This window comes from Atractosteus spatula, chromosome 15, assembly GCF_055471065.1.
Source record: "Atractosteus spatula isolate fAtrSpa1 chromosome 15, fAtrSpa1.hap1, whole genome shotgun sequence".
In the NCBI taxonomy this organism is placed as follows: Eukaryota; Metazoa; Chordata; class Actinopteri; order Semionotiformes; family Lepisosteidae; genus Atractosteus; species Atractosteus spatula.
Genome location: NC_142720.1, coordinates 13303347 through 13325039, shown reverse-complemented (window position 1 = coordinate 13325039; position 21693 = coordinate 13303347).

The following is a 21693-nucleotide window of genomic DNA, read 5'->3' as shown; positions in this document are numbered from 1 at the left end:
CAACTTCTGCAAGTCTTTTCCTTTTAATTTCAAGCTGAGCCCATGACTTAATATTCTAGAAGTGTCATGGATCCATTCTTCTGTATCGCCAAACCAACCCAAGTCAAATTTGCATTAGGAAATGGGAAAATACTGTACAGTTATTTGTTAATCTGATCTTTGTTTATCCAACATACTTATAATCCACTTTTAATTAAATACCCTCCAAACATCCACAAGCTGTAGTTTGAGTTCACTTATGCAGCCAGAATTAGAATCTTTACTGTAATGTCACATGTTATTTCCCAACTCCAGACTTGGACAAACCCCTTTCACCTCACATGCTTCAGTATGGAAATATTAAAAATGAGTTATAGGGAAATACGATGGAAAAGTTGTCTTCCATTTGACTGTAGAATTTTATCTATGGCAGCCTCGTGCACAGTCATTGCCATGTGACTGCAAGCTACAGTGATCCCATTGTCAATGAAAATAACTCCATTTCCACACATTTCATATTTATATAATGTTCTTTATCAATTTACAGTAATGTCATCTTGTCTGATAATGCAAACTGATATCATATAAGCAATTACCTTCTTGGTATATGTAAATAAATGTGGAGATATACAAGACTACAGCTTTGGAAATCTAAAACCTAGATATTGAAGATTTTATTCATTTTGTCATTATTTACGTATGTGTGTATATATATATATTATAGAGAGAGATTTGATTGTGTGTAGAAGGAGTTGATGAGATCACTACCATAAGCCAACATGAACAACCCACAAAGATCAAAATGACCCCATTAAATGTTACAACACATTATTATTTTATAAACTATTTTTTATTATTCCACATAAATAACAGACTAGTCTATTATGTAATGATAGGTTATTAAAGAGAAATTTAATCAACACTTTAGCTAAAGGAAAGTGTTATTGGCATAGCACAGAGGTATAGAGAGAATTGGATCTGGACTATATTTCAGTATCTAAAAATGTCAGTATTTCGTGTTAGGTACTCTCAAAATAATAAAACATGATAGAAATATTGATTTACCTTTAACAACGGTTCAGTATGTACAGAAGCAAAGACATTCCTTCCTTCTTGCAACAGATAAAAGCATTAGGTGGCAAAAATATTATAAAGCACACTTTTTAAACATGGAAATGGAAATGTGGATTAAGTTATTTTGATAAATTACCAGAGATTTTCAGAAGAATCACTTTGTGTTAATAGAGCTATTTGATTGCCTTGAATATAATTTATCTTGGCTATTGTGTGTGAACTGAATACTCACAGTTAGACTTTAAAAGTAAATATTTCAGTGCCTTTGCGTGTTTGTTTCTAAACATACTATATATTATATTATAATAGAAGCTTGTGATGCATTAGAAGTATGCAGTGCCCAGCACAACTTTAACAGGAAAAGTTCCTTCACAGGTTCTATGAGGAAAGTGCAGAGTGACATGAATAGACTCTGCCTATTGAGTTCTGGATTAAGAAGTGGAGACACGTCCCAAAAGAACTATAGTCAGTCCACAAAAATCAGTTTCAGCAAGATAGCTACAGTAGTAATTGTTTGTTAATGCATTTGGTTTTAGAATTATGCAATCCATCTAAATATTGCAGCTAGGTTGAGTTCAATTATTACTGAAAAATATAAATTCTAATCTAAAATCTACTGTATGCTGTATTCAGTCTGATCTTACTTTGAACAGTTATTCTTGTCTTCTGCCAAATTGCATTTCTGATAGCATTAAAACATTGCTATATACTATTATTTAATTTAGTTATTATTGTCAGTCTCCTGCTTTTATCCTGTAAAATGTGCTTTAGGACTACCAAATATAGCAGAGCTAGAACCACCATAGATAGTAATAGAAGGAAGGGTGATTTCATAGGAAAAATGATGTTTAATCTCCTCCTAGTGTTTCAAGACAAGCATTGTTTTGTTTTGGTTCTTTTGTTGCCAAGCTAGTGAGGCAAATCTTAAACAAGTTTAACAGCTTAGGCACAGACCTTTTGGATGCATTTAGTTTGTGACATCAATCAATGTACTATATATAGTGACACTTTTCAATAATAATACTAGTACTAATTGGATGAGTATAGCCAATTAGTATAACATATACTGTATACACATTCAATACTTTCTACTTAAGTTGGCATCTTTAAGTGTTTCTGGTACACATCTAAAATTAGACATCAAAAACAAAAGGTATGCATTAATATACATTTTATTTAAGTAATTATGAAACACTTCAGTGATAATTTATGAGGAATCTCTTGACAAAAATGTGGAGCTCAAAAGATGCTGAGAATCTGCTGCAAATCTGCATATTAATGAAGTCTTACGAATCAGCCTGATTGGTGTTTCAATTAAAATACAGGCACAGTAGTCGTCATTTTGTTGTCTTGTACCATATGGGTGAGTGAAAAAAAACAACATATTTGATCCTCATTCTGCAAATAAGCATACTCTTTTCATGTCAAAGTATATCTAATAAGAGCTCCAAAATACACTATAATACACTCTCTGTAATAAATACACTAAAACTTAAAACATTACGTCAAGTATGTTTTAGTGTGAAGTAGGTTAAATTTTTGCGTGGGGGCAGTCTGCTGTTAATGAAAACTGCTAAATCTGGAACAGCATAAGAATTGCTTTTAAGTTTAAATATATCAATTTAGTTACTGTGGCATAAATAGCCACACTTAAAAATAGCAGAGAAACTTCAGGTCCAGAAGGTTTTTTAAGCAAAACAAAAAGATCAAGGATAGTCCGATTATCTGTGTCTGCCTATTTGTCCTTCATGAAGGAAATCTTTAAGCCATTATGAAAAGCTGCCCTGTCTGTGTTTTTCTTAAGGTCCCGGCTGCAGATGTTCAGAAGGGCTTCTTCTGGTCATGGCCAGCTCAAAAGGTCATTTGAAATCCATGTAATGGGGGGCCTGCTTTTCCTGCCTGACTCTAATGAAACTTTCATGCTGCTTTAATTCTCTGTGCTTGTGTTCTGCATGCCTGACTAGCCGTAACTATGCTGTCCACTCTCTCTTCAATGAACCAGACCTTTTATTGACCAGCTGAATAACATTTTCACCGTTATGTACTGTACCTTACCCTTGGACCATTTTTTGTTTTATTTGTTCTCTTTTCCAAGTGATTAATTCATTTAAAAATAAACACATTAAATAAAAAATACCCAAAGGCTTTTTTTATAATGCCGAAATGGAGTAAGATTGTAATAACCATTTTTGTCATCAGGTTTAGAGGATTGAAGAACATTGATGTTTTCTTTAAGGGCAAGTGTGTAGGGCAGAAAAAAGTGGTTTATTTGCCTACTAAGGTATTGATTGTCCCAGTGACTCAAACTCAGGAGTAGATGAGTTGTGCAGAGATAAGTACAGTTTATTTACAAAAATGTAGAAAGTTAAACACAGCATGGCTGTGAAATTGTGTTTTACTCCATTTCAATGTGAAGGGACAATAATTACTTATGTTCTTTAGTGTAATCCAATTAACCATTAACTGATGATGTCCACTACTATAGCCAGAAACTGTTTACAGTGACAATAATCAACAAGGACTAAAATTAAGTGGCTTCAAAACAGCAGGCAGATTATCCTGTACACATTTAAAGATCAAACAAAATTGGTATTTACTCCATTCTGATTTTCAGACACTGTCTACAGCACATAAACCTTCAGTCATAAAATATGGTTATGACTTTCTTTTCATTTCTTTTTCATTTACTCATCTACAATATACTTTCCCATAATCAGTAGCAACAGCATACACTTAAAACACACCACAAACAAAAAAGATGTTACTTGTGATCAGGCTATTGTATTTTTCTATGTATCTGTATATCCTGACGTTATATTTCAACAGAAATGTCACCATGTTTTATGCTTTTTGAGCTGAATTTCAACACTCAAATATGTATTGATTAGTAGTAATAGTATTATATTGCAATATTAGCAATAATGCTAATACTACTAACAGAAAACACAAGAATTGCATTGCATTTGAAAATGTTGTCTTACAATTGCAGTGACTTCTTACATGTAAAGCGCAAGCACATTTATAGGATTTAATTGCTATTCCCTGAGTTAAGATGAGAATTCTAATACTCTGCTAAAAGTGCACGACATTAAACCTGGGTCATTCAAATCTACATCTCTTTCAACACATCTGATGAAGTTCATTACTGGTGGCTCAGGGAAATGACCTGATTTCAATAGTTATACAATTTAAGGACATTACTTTGTTAATTTGCCCTACATGAGAACTTTCTGTAATGGGGACACTTCACGATATTACTACATTATTTTATTTAATGCCCAAAACAGAATATAATTGAAAAAATCTAGGGCAACTAATCATACACACATTTTATTTATTTATTTAACAATAGGAAAAGTCAGAATTGACCATTGCCATGTTCTGGGACACAAATGGGAAAAAACTGAGAACTACAGTTTTTGCTTTCAACAATTGCCCTCAGATATGAAAATCATAATGGCTGAAGCAGCTGCTGTGTCTCAGAGCAGAGAGAAAACAGATAACCTAAGGGTCAGATTTACTGGCCTCAAATTAAATTTCTCAAACAATAGAAACCGGACTTATATGGAATTATAGTTTCAGGTTTGATTTACGTGGGGTGTAAAATTAGCCAGAAGCCATGTGTTGCCAACATGTGTTAAAATAAATGCTGCTTCATGGTTTTGGCCACAGGTAGATTCTAGCTGTATTCTGTTGAGTTGGCACTATTCAATCTTTTGTGTTCTGAAATTTTACAATGAGAATAACCTTTGTGATCTCCATTTGTTTTCAATAAGAATTTGCTTAATTGTTGACAACTGAAAGAAAAAAGAAAGATCAGGTACTAAATTTATAAACAAAATCGTTATTGTAAAAATTAAAACTGTTGTATGCTATGTATTATTGTACTATATGTACTACAAATATTTGTACTATCTGGGTAAAGTTTTAGTAGTGGATTTTTACAAACATTATTGTTAACAATGCAATTGAAAGTATTTGAAATGATTAAATTTGAATTAAAGTAATTACATTTAATCATTATAACTTAATCTTGGTGGGGTGGTGAGGAAAAGAAACAGCTTGCATCTATGATTGATTTCTTATTTCCCTATGCACTGAAGTCCCTTTTTCATTACAAAATCTTAATTCTTATAACCTGAAATACATAAATTTAAACAGCCATCTGTGTTATTATTCTTTATTACTGAACTAAAGTCTAGCAAGGGCTATAAAACGCATCACCATTTATTGAAAAAAAAATGGCTATAAGGCCATATATCCCAAGCAATTGTTTTTGATGAGTGAGAAGTATAGGTGGTCACACAACAATCTAAAGGGAAATGTTTTCAAATCAATTTGTATTACATTGTGTGTTATGTCCCATTAATGACTTACCTAAATATTGATTATACATTATAATTTACAAAAACAGAGGATTGGTGCTCGCAATTTGTAGTTAAGAGTTGCAGAATTACACCTTTATAAATGGATAATAAGCCAGATTTTAATATTTTAGTACAGTATTATAAATTGAACTAGCTATCCTCTGGAAATAAAGGTTAGGGTTAAGGGCATTTTTAAGACTATAAACAGAAATAGGGTTTTGTTACTAATATAAAACATTTAGAAACAACATTTCCGATTGCTGTATCCTTTCAATATTAATACAATAGATAAGAGGTAATGCAATTGGCATTTAAAAACACTTTATCAATTACACATAAAGCATTAATAGGATGACAGAAGTGTGATAACAATTAACATCTACTGTTGATCATTAAGATGTTATTGACAAAACCCTAATCCTGGCCATGTCCTGACCCAAACCCCTTACCCACACCCTATGGTAACCAGTATGCAGAAATTGTGTTTATAACTGTGTATAACACCATTAATAACATGTCAATGGCTTGTCTATAGACAATTATAAATGGGAACCTTAACAAAAGTACTAACGTTTTTCTCTGTATTTCAGTCAACAGTTTTAGAAATGTATTAAAATGATCTATCTTATATAGTGAAACAACATTGAGGCTTAACTGTCAAAGATCATGGACTGGAACAGCCCTGTTTACATATTCATATTAAGTTATTAATTTATGCCTGAACTGGATCTGTAAGCTAGCTAGTTAGAACAGCGTCTTTAATGATACTGGACTATAATAATCACATTTCATTGACTCAGATATTGTGTTTAGGTATTCCTATCCAACTTTGTAAAAAAAAGCACCTTTTCAGTGTAGATTTGTTTAAAAGATGACATTTAATCTTGTTTAAACCATGTTGCTTGTTGAAGTGAACTCATCTCTTAAATGCTGTATGTTTTATTGAATTAATGTGTAGCACAAAACATTTTAGTTTCTACTTGATTTCAGGACCATTTATGATTCCTTAAACAGTGTTTAGTCTCCAAATAAATCTCTTGCTGCTAAGATAGAGACCAGGAACGACCAACAGCAAGGTACTGTACCTTCTATGGAATAAGCTGACTCTAATATAGTGATGTAAATTCAGAGATATCCAGGAATCTAGCCAGCTACAGCTGATCCTGATCATTTACTAAAAGACTGGTTATAGTAGACCTAAACTAAAACCAGAAAAGCACTGCAATGGGATTCACAAAAGCAATCCCCATGGCCAATAATTTGGTACATATGATGGACTGGCAGCAGTTTTAATAGGGCAATGGCTGTTGAATGACCTCTAAGCTAAAGGTTCAGCATTCTGTACCTACCAAACAAAAAAGATTCCTTTGAACCAATAGATAGGGTACACTTAAAGAAAATATCCGCACTCGGAAACTCAAGGTACAGTACGTCACAATAATAAAACTCTCGCTATTACATTTCTTTCTTCTTACCTAATTGATTTCATAAACTAGAACAAAATAAAAGATATTGTAAGCATCAATACAATATTACAATATCTTGTAAGAATAAAAAGTGCATCAAATACAATTATTAATTACATGAAACTGCTTCCTCCAACTGATGCACTGGATTGATGTATTGCTAGGGCTTATCTTCTTCCCTCCTGTCTTCTTTCCTAGTTTTTAATGCCATATACTGAAATAAAATTTTAAATCCCACAAAAACAGCTGAATGATTTTTTTAGTACTGCGTCTAGGGGCATGATACTTTAACACACAGCAGAAGACAGATGGATTGTGACACAACAGTGTCAATCGTTTTGAAAAGCTACCCTTTACATTGAAACCTCTTTTTAGCCTTTGGCACATAGCAGATTACAGGCTCATATTCACCAGTATTGTTTTTTTTAGGAAAGTGTACAACTTTTTCCTTTAGACATTTCAAAAGAACTATATTTCATTCTGGAAGTAATACAGAATATGCTACCCCAGGAAAAAGAGGAAGTTCATATAAAATCCATTCATTATTTTTCTTTATTTCTCAGAGATGAATTATTTCCAGTGGCCTGAATGTCAAAACTTAACTGAGGTTTACTCATTCCTGAGTAAATCCATACCTCCAAAAACAATCTGTAATTAGAATTAATTGTCAATGTCATCTGACCATCAATGAAGCATTTTTGGCAGGGATTGAAACAAACAGTACACAAATCTCTATCCATACAGCCCCCCATACACAGCTGATTACCATACAATCCCTTGTGTTCTTGCTTTGCAACACAAGCAAAATAGATTTCTTTCTTGGTGTTTTCTTTAAATTAAGAGGGATAAGAGATGCTTTCACAGCTTTGATGATGACATATGTGAACAGGCTCAAATAGAAAGTATATGCTGTACTTACTGTACATCACAAGTACTAAAATAAATATATATTTAGGACCTAATATCATCATTCTCAACATCATTCTCCCTGAGAAAGAAACAGGATACCTAGCTTTGGAAATGGATTTACATCATCCTCTGCAACTCGATTCTTCAGGGATCAGCTGATTTTTGTGTCTGTTTAATGTTTTATATCCAAACATTTTAGCACTGTTACTAGCTGAACCTTTGCCCTGGATACACATGGCTCTGTGTTGAAATAGATTTAATCTAGCAGAAGGTGGGGGGAGGTGTGGGGGAGAAAGTCAATGCTTTTACGTTAATAGCCTTATAAATGTTATTATCAGCCTCGACTACCAACTTTTCGCAGACACTACCATGTTTGCACAGCCGCAAAGTGAAAAACTGGGGTGTTTGCTCATATGAATTCAGTTGCATTGCTTCTAGGGAATATTTGTACAAGTATAAGTCATTTAGATTTGTGATGTCTGTTAAAATATATTTGTCCCCTGGTAGCCATAGGCGAGCCATATCCTTCACATGAAAATTAATAATGAATGCACAATGTACGTGAATTAGGAATATTAAGGCTGAGTGGCATGCTGTAGTTGCCTGAAGATCACTGGAACAAGGCCCATGTTCCAACAAAGCTGTGCTTGGTCAAAACACCTTCCCTTTTCAGTGCTATTACGGGTAAAAGACAAAAAATATTCTGACAGTACTGCCTAGCTGTGAGGTTTCTATTCAAGGAACAACACTACAAAAAGAAGAGCTGTAAATACAGAAACATTTGCAATGGTACAGAGGGAATGTCTCACAGTGTCTACTAGTGCTCTTCTGAGAGTAGATCCGGGGATGCTATGAGGTCTATACTGCCACAGCCCTGCTTTTTAAATCAGCTCAATCTCTTATAGGCTAATCTGTGTCCCTGGCTGATAAAATCACTGTTCTCAGTCTGGCATGTTTTTATCACTTTTTTTCCTGCCTTCACAGACATTGTATTAAGGAAGTCTAAAATCTGCTAATCTGCTAAAATTGGTGGTTTGAAGACACACACTGACACAGCTGTATCTTCTTGAATTCTCTGCTAGCCTTCCTACTACTGTACTGTATGTCTCAAGAACTGTTACAGATGTGAGAAGAGCAGACCTTCCACAATGTAACTGTACTTCGATTTGAAATATTTGTGTATATGAAGGATACAGGAGTTAGGGACAAGAAAGCATGTAACAGAGAGAAACTGGCAAACACAGAGTCTACGATATGTACTTCTTCATGTGAACTAAAGAACATTGGCACATTCTACTGCACCTTGAACACAGAAAGATGTGTCCTGTGCACCTAATTTTCTTAACTCTCTATTGTAATTTATTTTAAAAGAAATTATTTTTCTAAAGCTCTTACAAAGCAGTAACTTTATTTTAAAATGTATTTTAATTAACTCAGTAATTCTTTAATGCCTTTTCCTTTGCACTTGTCTGTTTTTGTTCTATTACAATACATTGTTAATGACCTGTTTCTGACTGTGCACAAAATTATGATAACTGCAATAATTGCAATTGAGCAGTTTATGTTTCTCAGAATAGTTCAATTAATTCCATTTTATTATCCCCTAACATATGTATATTAGGTAGTAATAAGTGGATACCATTTTAAATATGTACATATACAGGGGAAGAAATAAATACAGCATTCATGAAACTTCATTTCTATCTCACACATCTCATCACTACATTATTCTTGCAATCATTGATTTCAACACTACAGGCAATAAATCTCTTCCTAATAAAAAGACATAGGTCCTTAGATGTACATCTAATAAGTTCACTAAAATAGATCCAAAGAAGGCTGATGTCAGGAGAAATTCAGAGGTCTTATTTCCATTCTCTAGAATACTGTAGCATTTATGCAGGAATACCAAAGAGAATGTAACTTGTAGGAATTTTCTGTTCATTTATACAAAAAGCCACCTTTACTTTTAGAACTACTGTACAGCTTCACGGTGAGGACATTCTGCTCTTTTTTAGCTCACATCCTACATTCAGTGACAAAAAGGAGAGACCTGCTTGCAGCAGTAGCTTGAGGGTGGCAATTCAACTAGATATAGATATACTGTATAACAATTCAGACAAACACTTGGAGCACATACAGAGACACATGTTCTATGGGAAATGTAAATAATACACAGAGCAAAAACCCCTCAGAATGCTAATTTCCCATAGCCCTGTGATATATTCAACTTACAAGTTTAGGTCTGTGTATATAATGGCAATTGACTGTGCCTGTTCATTACATAGAGCTTGGCCAGACTCAGGGAGTGAAGGCTGTTTATCTGACTCACTGTACGTTATGTAAGAGAAATGGAAAAAGGGAGAGAAATAAAGTTGATTATTCCATGTTGTTTTTCAAGTCTTCACTACTCTTTCTTAAGTATAACACTTTGCATTTGGTCTGCCTGCTGTGGCCTGGTTTATTTCTGGAGTTAACTTCACTCTCTCCCTCATGAATACACTTCTATTTAATCTCAATATGTTAAAATCATAGATTCCGAAATATGGAAAAGCTTCATATTTAACTCAAATTTCATCCATCATGTATGAGCTGATAATTTTATTTTAATTGAAGGGTCTCTAATTTTAAGTGGTACTGTAAATTATACAAGTGGAATGATAGAATCTTAATAGTTAAACATGACAGTGAAAACTACAGATTATCATAAGATAATGCACATTTTTAAACATTGTCCCTCCTGTGTTTTTAAAATCTTAAGGTGGTTTTTCAGAGACTTAGCGTTATTGGGGTGGGAGTGTGGGCAAAACATTGCTTTTTTAATTTTTATATTTAGTATTTGATCAGCTGGAAAAATTCGAAATGACAATCTGATCTTTCACCTTTACGATAACTAGGTGTGAGTTCATAGTTTGTTAAAAGGTGGTAACAACATCAATTACATGTGTTTAAAGCAGTTAAAGACATGAAACTCGCAGCAGTAAAGTGACAGTTTGTTTTGTGAACAATGTCACATCACCCACATCAGCTGTGTTTTAACACAAGTGTCTATATACCTTTGTGCTGTTTCTTGTCACTGTACATCTTGTCCCCATTCAGTCACTGTCAAGTAAGGCCATCGGTGTACCTAAGTCTTTGTTTATCAAAAATGGCCTATTACTTCCTGTCACAGGAATGGACGTGGAACTGGGCAGATAATATCCTTTAACAAATAATGTATATTTTTTCAGACAGCCTTTCATTACACTGTGTAAAGAAACATGGAACTTGACAGGCAGATATTAGGATGGACAAATGCCACCATCTGTCCAAAACATGTTTGGTGAGATGAGAGAAGGTTCAAAGGGTCAAATACAGTATCCACATCAGGAAAAGCAAAAAGGGAATTATGAATTTAATATGTGAGTGAAAAAAATTGATTTAAAGATGGTGCTGAAATAATTAAAATAATTTAATAATCTTCACAATGCTCCCTGATACATACATAAAAGAGTACAGTAAGATACAAGCCTTTTGAGAGAAGCCCATGAGTGGTTTTTCAGTAACAGAGCCATTTTCCCATGTCAAGTTTCATAAGCTGTCAAAATTCACAGACAGTGGAGGAAAAGGAAACAGGGTATATGTGCCAAAAAGATCACGAAACAGAGGTCTTAATTCAAAGAAACATTGATGGTGTTGTTGGCCAGTGTTACAGTTGACAGGGTGTAAATTTTCATGAAGATAGTGTCAAAGGAATATGAAACACCAGCAACACCTATTGTTTCGTTCACTGGGATGCCTAGCTCTTCAGGATAGGATGAGATTACAAACCTTTAGTCTGTGTAACTCAGGTTTCTGTCATACTGTAGGTTATGTCCCTGCCTATATAAAATACAGCTACTGTATGTGCAGCAAAGGCATGGGCACTGCTTTGGTTAAGTCACTGTGCCTAGATATGTCATGAAATGTAAATTTGAAGACAAGACTACATGACAAACAGAGGTGCCCGCAAGCCTCTTCAAGCATCTGGTCTTGCATGCAAGAAACAGCTTCAGCTAGCAGCGAAAAAGTAGACAACTTTAAAAGCATATGTTTTCATTGGAGTAATGCAAATAACAAAAACAGGACTCTGATTGATCACTCCTACTGGAAATAACGTCATTAGCCATTATGATATAAATTGTAAGTTTCCCTCCTGTTCCTAGGAGTTGACCTATTAATATCTCTCCAAATATTCCTTTTTAAACTGAAATCTACAAAGATACAAAATGACATACAGTGGCTTCTTAGCAATTATCCAATTTAGTTTACCCAAAAGATTTATTTTGACTAGGACTGTTTTGAAACAACTTAAGTTAGCATCACATTATTATGTCCATTAAACAGAATATAACACACCCACCTCTGCACTGGAATTCTTAAACAACTTTGTTATTTTCAAAAAGTAAATTGTATAACAGGTGTATACAGCTTTGTGTAACAATATTCCTAGAATTAGAACACCCCATGAACAGTGAATTCTCAATTGATCAACTTTTTGTTACATGAGACCTACTGTATATTAGATGGGTGTTTGATATTTTATACTGTGTGTGAGAGACAGATATTAATAAAATACTAATCTAGTTAATCATACAGTACATGTTAACAGAATGGTGTAAAAAACAATTTAAATTTATTTTAAATTTTGAATTGATTACTCAAAGGCCTAGTCATTTTTCTAACCCCTCTGGAGTTATTTGGCTGGAATGATATTTTGCTTTGAGTATATAATTCACAGCAAAAAAAAATACAATGGAAGTACATTTGCATATTACCTTTAATTAAAATTGCAAGTTACACAACAAAAAAATGTTTTATGTAATCAAATGAACAGTGAAAGGCAAAAGATTTAACTCTCCCAGAATGCGCACAATGAACTGGCTTTCCCTTTATGCAGTATAACAGAATAACAGTTAAGTCATGAACCTTGCACAGGAGAGCCTTTACATTCATTTTTTTTCAAGGAGAGAAATTCAGATTTATTAGAAAATCAGGCATACAAGCCTGGAGTGTGACGTCTATAGACATAGCTGGAAACAATTGCTTACAAAGACTAGCACATACCCTGTTTATGTCTGCCCAGATAGGCTTGGAATGACCCTGACAGTGTGATACGTGCACAAAATGTACCATAGAGGGCAAAAGAAAAGAACTGGTGGAATTTGTGAAAAAGATGACAGACAGTACTAAGTTGCTTGTTGATAAAGATAATTAGAATATATCAGCAAATGTCACTTTTTGTGGCTGTCAAAAGAAACAAATGCACCCACAAATATTCTTACAATTCTATTTTTTTATTTTTACAGGAGGTAAAAAAAAACATTATGAAACCTGATTTCTTGATTTCTTTCAAAGGGCATTTCAAAGGTGCAAAGAACATGTCTACCTCACCTCCTACCAGTCAAATACAATGGCCCAGACTGACACTGGCAAATATTACAAGAAAGCAGCCCATCATTTTAGGTGAACAACTAAATCATACAAATAGGAATTCTGCCACATAAAACATTAGCATTTGTATTTAGTACTTCAACTTTGAGATTTGAAAATAAGCAGTTATTTAGCGTGTATATGTAGTGTAATGTGCATGTATACAAATTACTTAATCTCTCACCAACCTTTAGTGTACTATTTGTATTTATATCTTTATTAGCAGACTGCAACATTCTTAGAACATCATGGAAAATACTGAGAATGATACCATCTGCAACAGATTTTTAAATAAGGGGTTTGAAAATGCCTGCTAGTGAATTTTACACCAAAAATAATTTTGACAAAAAAACAGAAGTTGGCACATTCAAACCAGTGCCATTTTGTTTTCGTTTTTTAAAAGTGTTTTAATAAAGAGATCTCAAAAGCCAGGCTCACAAATTCCAGTAAATGATGTTGGTGGTGAATAGTGCAGTCCTTAAGTCTTTAGAGAATTTAATTTCTTTTTCTGTCTGTGCTGTATTATACAGTATATTTAAGTCTCAACAACAGAGATATATTATGGAATTCAACTTTTTAATTAGTTTTATTACTTTGTTTCCAAGTGTTTTCTCTGTTGCAATTATCTTGCAGTTATAATTAAACACAATTTATTACTGATTGCCATACAGGGTCATTTTTCTACCCATTTTTCTTTTGGCCCAAAACTGTCATTTCACAACATGAGCAGAAACTTGTCACTGACACCACACCCCCCAAAATAAATAAAAAAAAACTGGTCACCTGCTCAAGGAAGGTAGTGATACCAAACCTGGAGATGTAGAGAATGTTTCTTGTGAAGAGAGGTACAGTAAATAAGAAATGGAAGATGGAAAGGCTAACATCACCATAAAAGTTTACATTAAAAAATTAACATCTCAGCAATAAAATCTTTGCTTAGTTTTTCTCTTTCAAATTAACACTAGTCTTCATTAAAATTAATAGCGTAATCAAAGGGTGCCAATATCACAGCGTTTTTGCTTTCTGTTTACTCCAAAATCCTCTCTCAGCCTACTTTTCAGTCCCATAACTCTATCTATAGGCCAACAGTAGCTAATAATAGGTATTGACTAGTTCAGTGTAGGATGAATATAGTTCACTATTGGATCTCTAATGCGCCTGAGGTCACACAGGCAGGAACATTGAGAACATGTCTCAAAGGGCCAAACAAAAAAAAACATGTTAAACTTTCATGACTTGGGAGAAATGTCTGCTGTTAGCCTTTGAGGGATTAACTCTTTGTTCTCAAAGCACTTGGCAATCAATAACAGCAGAAAGCCTAGACATCTCTATTTTTAAATGCAGCACATATGTTTTGATGAAGGCAATTACTATTATTCCTCTTGTTGTTTAGGGAAGGTAATATTCTCACATATCAGTCTATTGCAAGTTGATATTGGATAAGCTGGTTCCAAAGTGGTCTTTAAATCTTTCCTTACAAAATACAGATATGCAATGCTTTTAGTGTCTAAAAAGTTCTGTGGGGCCTTTCTCTGGATCAATGCTGAAACACGGAAGATTCAAAGAATACTTGAAAGACAATAATCAATTGCTCTACTTTTTTATTATGAACGTAAAAAATAATTATTAGATTGCAAAAGTGCATTCTCTTTTATAAGTTAAAATATGATAGTATCTACAAAACATTATTTTAATTTAAAAGAACAAAATAAGAAAATATATCAATTAAAAGTACAGAGATTTGGTGCCAAAATATGTCCCCAAATTTATTTATTTTTTTTAATTGCTATTATTATACAGGGTAAGGGAAAAACTGTGTTATGCAAAATGGGAGAAATATATACAGTATTTCTTATCTTACCAGCTATTTTAAAAGTGATCTTTGAGTGCTTTATGTTCTGACTCTGAGTATGAGCATATGAGCAGTACATGTTAACAAAACAATGAAGAACTGTTAAGAACTGCCTTCTAGTCCTACTCCCTATACAGAATATCTATGCAGGAAGATATTTTTGAACATTAATTAACTGTGTTTTCTGAGTAGCAAATATTTCATAAGACCACTAGTTCCTTAGAAGTGAAAGTGGTCGAGCGTCTTGATTATGCTGATAGACAGACACACTCTCTGGTCTGTATCGCTGTGGGAAAGGCACTAATGAGTGTTTCACAGGCTCTACACCACAGACTCCAGTAAGTCCACCTAAACCTGAGCAGCTGGCAGAGTCATTCACATTGTGACACACCTACTTCTTTTGGTTAGCCACCAGAGATTTACATGAGTTGTCTCATAACAAAACCCTCACGTCGGAATAAAGCTTTGCTAATGAGCGTGGGCTCTTAGGAGCCTACTGATACCCACTCACAAGGGAGGATGGGCAGGCTGTTTTATTACAGGTGAGAAGGAAAGGTCAAGAGGGGTTAATTTGGCAGTTTTGCACTGAAGCATGTGGAGAACAAAAACAGGGTTACTCCTTTTTTATTGTTGTACCGGCAGTACTACTAGTAGTAGTTTAGTAGTGCATTTATGCAACAGTGCTTTCATAGATATGTACGAAACAAAACATTTCACAATTTTTTAATCAGAATTTATTCTTGTATTTACTGTAGTTGAAATAAAAGTGCACAATAAGCCAACCCCCGAATGGTATATATCAATAATGTCTTATCCAAATCTCTCCTGTGTCTTTATATCATTCTGGAAGGCTGTTTTCATCAAACAATGACATGTATAGGATGTTAATGCCTTTATAAATAAAAACTTTATGATACATGAGAGCATAATCTGTTGATTCCTAGTTATCCAATCATGGTCAAATTTGAAATGCTCTGCAAAAATTTCCTTTCACAGGCAAATCATAAGGGCACTACTACTACACCCTTAAATGCAGTAGTTTAAGGAGAATTATCATGACTGCATTTGTTCTTTAAAGATAGATTGATAAAGAGTACACATGAATGGTTTCAGGTGCAGAGAATACTGAAAGTAGTGTTCCAGCTGCAGCAGATGTATAAGAAAAGCCAAAGCTCTAGACACAGGAGAACAGGTTTAGTGGAGTGACACAGCTGTGGCCTAACAGCAGTGCATTAATAGTTTCACATGTAAAACTAAATCTACACCACATAAGAGACAAAGAGGAAACAAATCTACAAACAGCCACTCGCAAATCAGAGCTTTTTATTATTTATGCTGCATTTGCTCAAAGGAAATTGTTTCTATTTTTGCTTTTGCTGCATTTGCACATGTGAAAGTAAATGTTAGCAGTAGTCTTTCACGCTCACAGAAAGGACTATACCCTAGTGATGGTCTTCATCATAAATGAAATTACTCAGGTGGCCTCAGATTTCAGAGGGCAGCAGTCCACAATCAAGATCAGTTGGGCCAAGCAGAGCCCAATGTGGCTACAGCCAGAAATAAAACTGAATTAGAGACAGATCGAGCTCTTGATAACTTCTTATCCTTTGGGTTTAATCGATTGATATGATTAAAGAGTTACCCAACAGCACTTTTTCAACTAGACAGTGTAGGGAAGTCAATACAAAGGCCAATAAATGCATGGGTTTATTGTTAAGAGTGTAATTTAATTTAAGTCATGTTAAAATTTTGAAAAGCACTTGGAATATTGTGTTTAGGTTTGGTTGCTATTTACTAATAAGAAAAATATTCCTGCTATAGAGGCAACATCTAGACCTATTCCTGTCCTGAAGTCCTTATGAACAGAACATACTGTTATTGAAGCTGGAAAAGAGAAGATAACATGAGGACTCAAGCATTTTAGGTTCTGAAAGGCACTGACCAAGTCAACTCAGTTAAGATCCAGTTACTTTATTCTGTCTTACATGGGCTCTGAGGGCAGAGGCATAACATAGCCTGTATCGTAACCTCTATTACATTTTGAACTACTATATATACTTATTTTGCTTTTTTTTATGAAAAGTAAAATTGGCATAGAATATGTTCATACACATACACATATTCAAAATTCTCATCTTCGTTAGAATACGTGTCTTCCAGATTTTGCGCTATAAGATGAATTGCATATGCGCCACATTTACAGTTATAATGAGTATATTGTTTTACTGATGGTGTGAATTTTAGCTCATTTACATAGGCATTCTTATCCGCATTCCTGCAAATCATACTTGCTCCCATAATGCAAAATTTAGCACATCTATCCTTGGATGGAATGCCACCATGTTACCCAATAAGCATAATCCGAACAATGAACTGTGCTAATCACATCTAATATGCAAATAAGATTATCTGAACTTTAGCAAACATCACACAGCATTTCAAAACAAGGGGATACACAGGATTTTTTTTTCCAGCTGTACCGTATGTATGCATGTTTACATAACCAGAACCATTATTTTCTTATCTTTATGCAATATACACATAAATGTATTATATTTTGCCACTCAAAGCAACCAGTACATAACTATAAAATAATAGTGAGTTTTTAACATTATATATTTTGAAATACATATTTATATCTGTGTGTATGTCTTGTTATGCTAATAAAATATTAATGACATGTAGCAGCACAAAGAGATTCTGCTTAGAAGCAAACAAATACAAGCCAGATACCATTTTTGTTGTAAGGAAAATTGTTAAAAACATGAAATGACATGACTACAAATATTATTTTATCAGGTTTCATTTTAAAGACCAATAAACACAAATCCAAGTGCTCATTTAGAAACCAGATAGATAATGTGCCTGTCAAAATGCAAGGCTGAGATGCTGTTAAATACAATAAGAGACATTTTAAGATAGTGGAAATATATCTTTAAATTAAAAAGATAAAGTGTTAGAATACAATAAAATACATTTATAAACTGCCAATACATTACAGGTCGGTTGTAGTTACTCATAAATGTAAGCCTGTTTTAAGGCTGAATTTAAAACAAGATTCTGAAATTTCAGAATCTGCATTGATATTTAAGGTACTATGCTCTGAATCTTTGGCATGAATTCAAGATAAGAATTCTAAAGGGAGGAAATACATTAAAATGTTGATTCCTGCTAATCAAGTAAATGAATAACAAAAATATTGAATGTGGCAAAATTCCATCCGGTTTATAATAAAAGCACCAGCATGTTGTAACTGACACGAGTCCTACAGTATGTACAATGTGTGGCCTGAGTAATAAAGAAAAATATAAAATTGATATATTTTGAAAGTACAATATATTGCTTTCTTTTCCATTTGTATTGCTACACCATAGAAAAAGAAAATCAGTTTTTTGCAGAACTGCATTAAACTAACCCTAAAATGGAGCACAGACAATGAAGGGCTGCCAGGCAGCCTGTAACACTGTTGAAATTGTTGTTGAAACTAGAGGGCTTTTGGCAGTCCTAGTCCACACCACAGTGTTTTTACATATGGTTTGTCTGATGACAGGCACTTGAACTGTTGACAATAACTTGATGGGCTAAAGCCCCCAATAAACATTTCTGGTGCCACCTCTGCTCAGATGTTTCTTTTTAACTCAAGCTGAAAGAAGACCAATCTAAAACTGTACGTCATTAGGCACTGTGTTTATGTCTGCCGGCATGTGGGTAGGCTATCCATTATTTTATTATTTTGAGCAAAGTTTAACAATTAAATTTGAAGCAGCACCAAAACAATAAAAAGACTAATACTGTATATTTAATACTTAAAATTCAGGTTTTTGCATACATGTAATTAATCTTTTATACCAAATGATGCATGATTATACATGTAAATGAATACAAAATATTTTTTTATTTTGTATATATAATATATAAAAGTGCATGAGTGTAATTATCATTAGATCTACAGTATACATGTAACTTTGGAATCTGTTTGCTCTGAAGATAGTACCAGGGTCTAAGGTGCTTCAAGACATACATGTCAGTGTATTTAGAAAAGGCTCAGTTATTGAGTTGGTTTGTACAGCTTGCTTTAATTTGATCTATTTAACCAGGAGGCCTACTGAGCAGTAACATGTTGTTTGCAGAGGTGCCCTGTTGAAGGACAGAGAGCACAGGTAATTACATTCTGTACAATACAGACAATGCATCAAGGACAGATTTGACAGAGAGGAAACTTTCCCATTTGTTTCTGTTTGTTACTCCCTATTACAAACAAGAGTAACTTCAATAATGTACTGCAATGTGCTGAAAATGATTGTATGGTTGATTATTATTGATGTTGTTGTTGTTGTTGGTTTACAGAACAAAACAATATGGGCTGTATGGTGGTATAGTGGTTTAAGCTGCTGTCTCACTGCACAAGGTTTCATAAACACTTTAATTCTGTGGGGAGTTTTCATATTCATGTGGGTCTTTTCCAGGCACAATACTTTCCTCCCACCTCCTAAAGAAGTGCTAGAAGTGCTTGATTAGCACTACTAAATCACCCTTTGGACAAGGAACGGGAGTGGACACAGCAGCACTGCCAGCCTCTGGCCTGATCTCATGAGATCTCAGAAGCTAAGCAAGGCAGGACCCAGGAAGTAGTGGGATGAGAGACTTCCAAGGAAAACCAGGTTGCTGCTGTAAGAGGTGATGGTGAACATGTTCTTACTCTTCCATCTGTATCAGAAATTCTGTATCAATGCTCTTGAGTAGTGTGTGCCCAATGATGGACTGGAGTCCCATCCAGGGTCTATCCTGCTTTGTACCAATCACTTCCCAGGGAAGGCTTTGGCTCCACCATGACCCTGTATTGGACAAAGTGATTGGAAAATAGATGGATGCATCTGGATGGTAACAGGGAATACTGTGCAGTAGGACTTGCTGTCCTTTGGATGAAACATTACACCAAGGTCCTGACTAATTGGTCTTTGAAGATCTCATGGCACTATTCACAAGAGTTGATGTGTTAAACACAATATTCTAAGTAGGTTCCACTCTAGGCTGGTACAATCTGACCTACCTAAGGTTTCCCCTTGATTCAATTTAATGATACAATTCCTTAATTATTAAGATTAGGGCTGCATAAACAGTCATAGCATTGTACATTATACTGTAGATTTTACATTCTAGAGTGTTTTGAATTTTATTGTTTCAACCTTTAAACAAAAAAAATGTTTAAAACAAATACTGAGCAAATGTTTGATTAATATATGTGAACTGCTCTGTTGGCAAACTTTTAGAATTCTGCTGAAATATACTGTACATCCACCTCTGTTTTGTGTAGTAAATCTCAAAATGCTAAAACGTGAAATATCCTATTCACAGATCTTCTTCATTCAAAATACCTTAAGATATCTTTCATTCAGATGTCTGTTTCTGGTATTGTAATTGTTTGTACTTAAATTTACATCTGCATAAGCTAATGTTGTAGATTCTTACAAATTTGAGAAAGCAGGCTACTGTAAGCTGTGTCATTGCATTGTACCCAGATCCTCAGCAACATAAATACATTGTGCAGATGGCATCACAACGATTCAGAGGCTAAAGGACTTGTTGTAGTGCTTTATCATACTGGAGAAGGAGGAAGGGTCACATTCTGGAGACGGGCTTAATTTTTTAACAATTAATCTCCTTCAGCGAAATGTCCAGTATCCTCAGACCACACTCATCTGGCCATGAAGTTGAAAATAATTCTTATAGCTGTATCTCAATGGTTTAATGAAACTTAATATCAGGGGATTAGATAGCCCAAAAGATTAATGCATGGCCTTTAATGCACTGGCCTTTTACCTCACAAGAACTGAATTAAAATCCTGACCAGGACAGAGGGACTGGCATTCTTGTGTTGCAAAGGCTGGAAAGGAAAAAAAAGCATGTGGAATGAGTTCAAAAGAGCTGAATGGAGCCAAAGAGATTCAGAGAAGTTCTACTAGAATAAAACCATCCCTCAGTGGGCTGGAAAATTAGCAAGGACTTGTGGTCCAGTGGAGCCATTTATTTATTGATTTAAACATAGATAACTATTACACTTTCTTTCAGTACTGTATCTGCATTTCCAACACATGATTTAGAAATGAATTTTTATTTAGAAATAAATAAAAACATTTTACATGCAGATGTAAACAAGAAGCCTGTCTTTTTGGCTTGTTAATCTAGGGTGTTTGTTCAATATATTTGATCCATATGCACTATGGCCTGCTTATACTGCTTATACTTACCTGTATACTTTTGTAAATACACTACAGATAGGAAGTCTTTATGTGTCTTTCTTGGAAGTTCTTAGGGCGTGGTTATTTTGTTTCTATGCAATGACTGTGGAAAAAAATGAATTTTTCAAATATTACTATTGACTTGTACTTTGGAAAGGATATCTGATGACCCTTCATCACCTGTTTGAACTGACAATCATTTCCATCAAGATGAAATAGCATGGGTTTCCAGGAACAGCAGAATATCCAGAAAAACAGCTTCATAAACCACAAGCACTGTGATAAACAAGTCATGGCATATCAAACACTAAGGTTCACTCAAAACATAGTGGAAAATTAAGCAGTGATGTTCACAC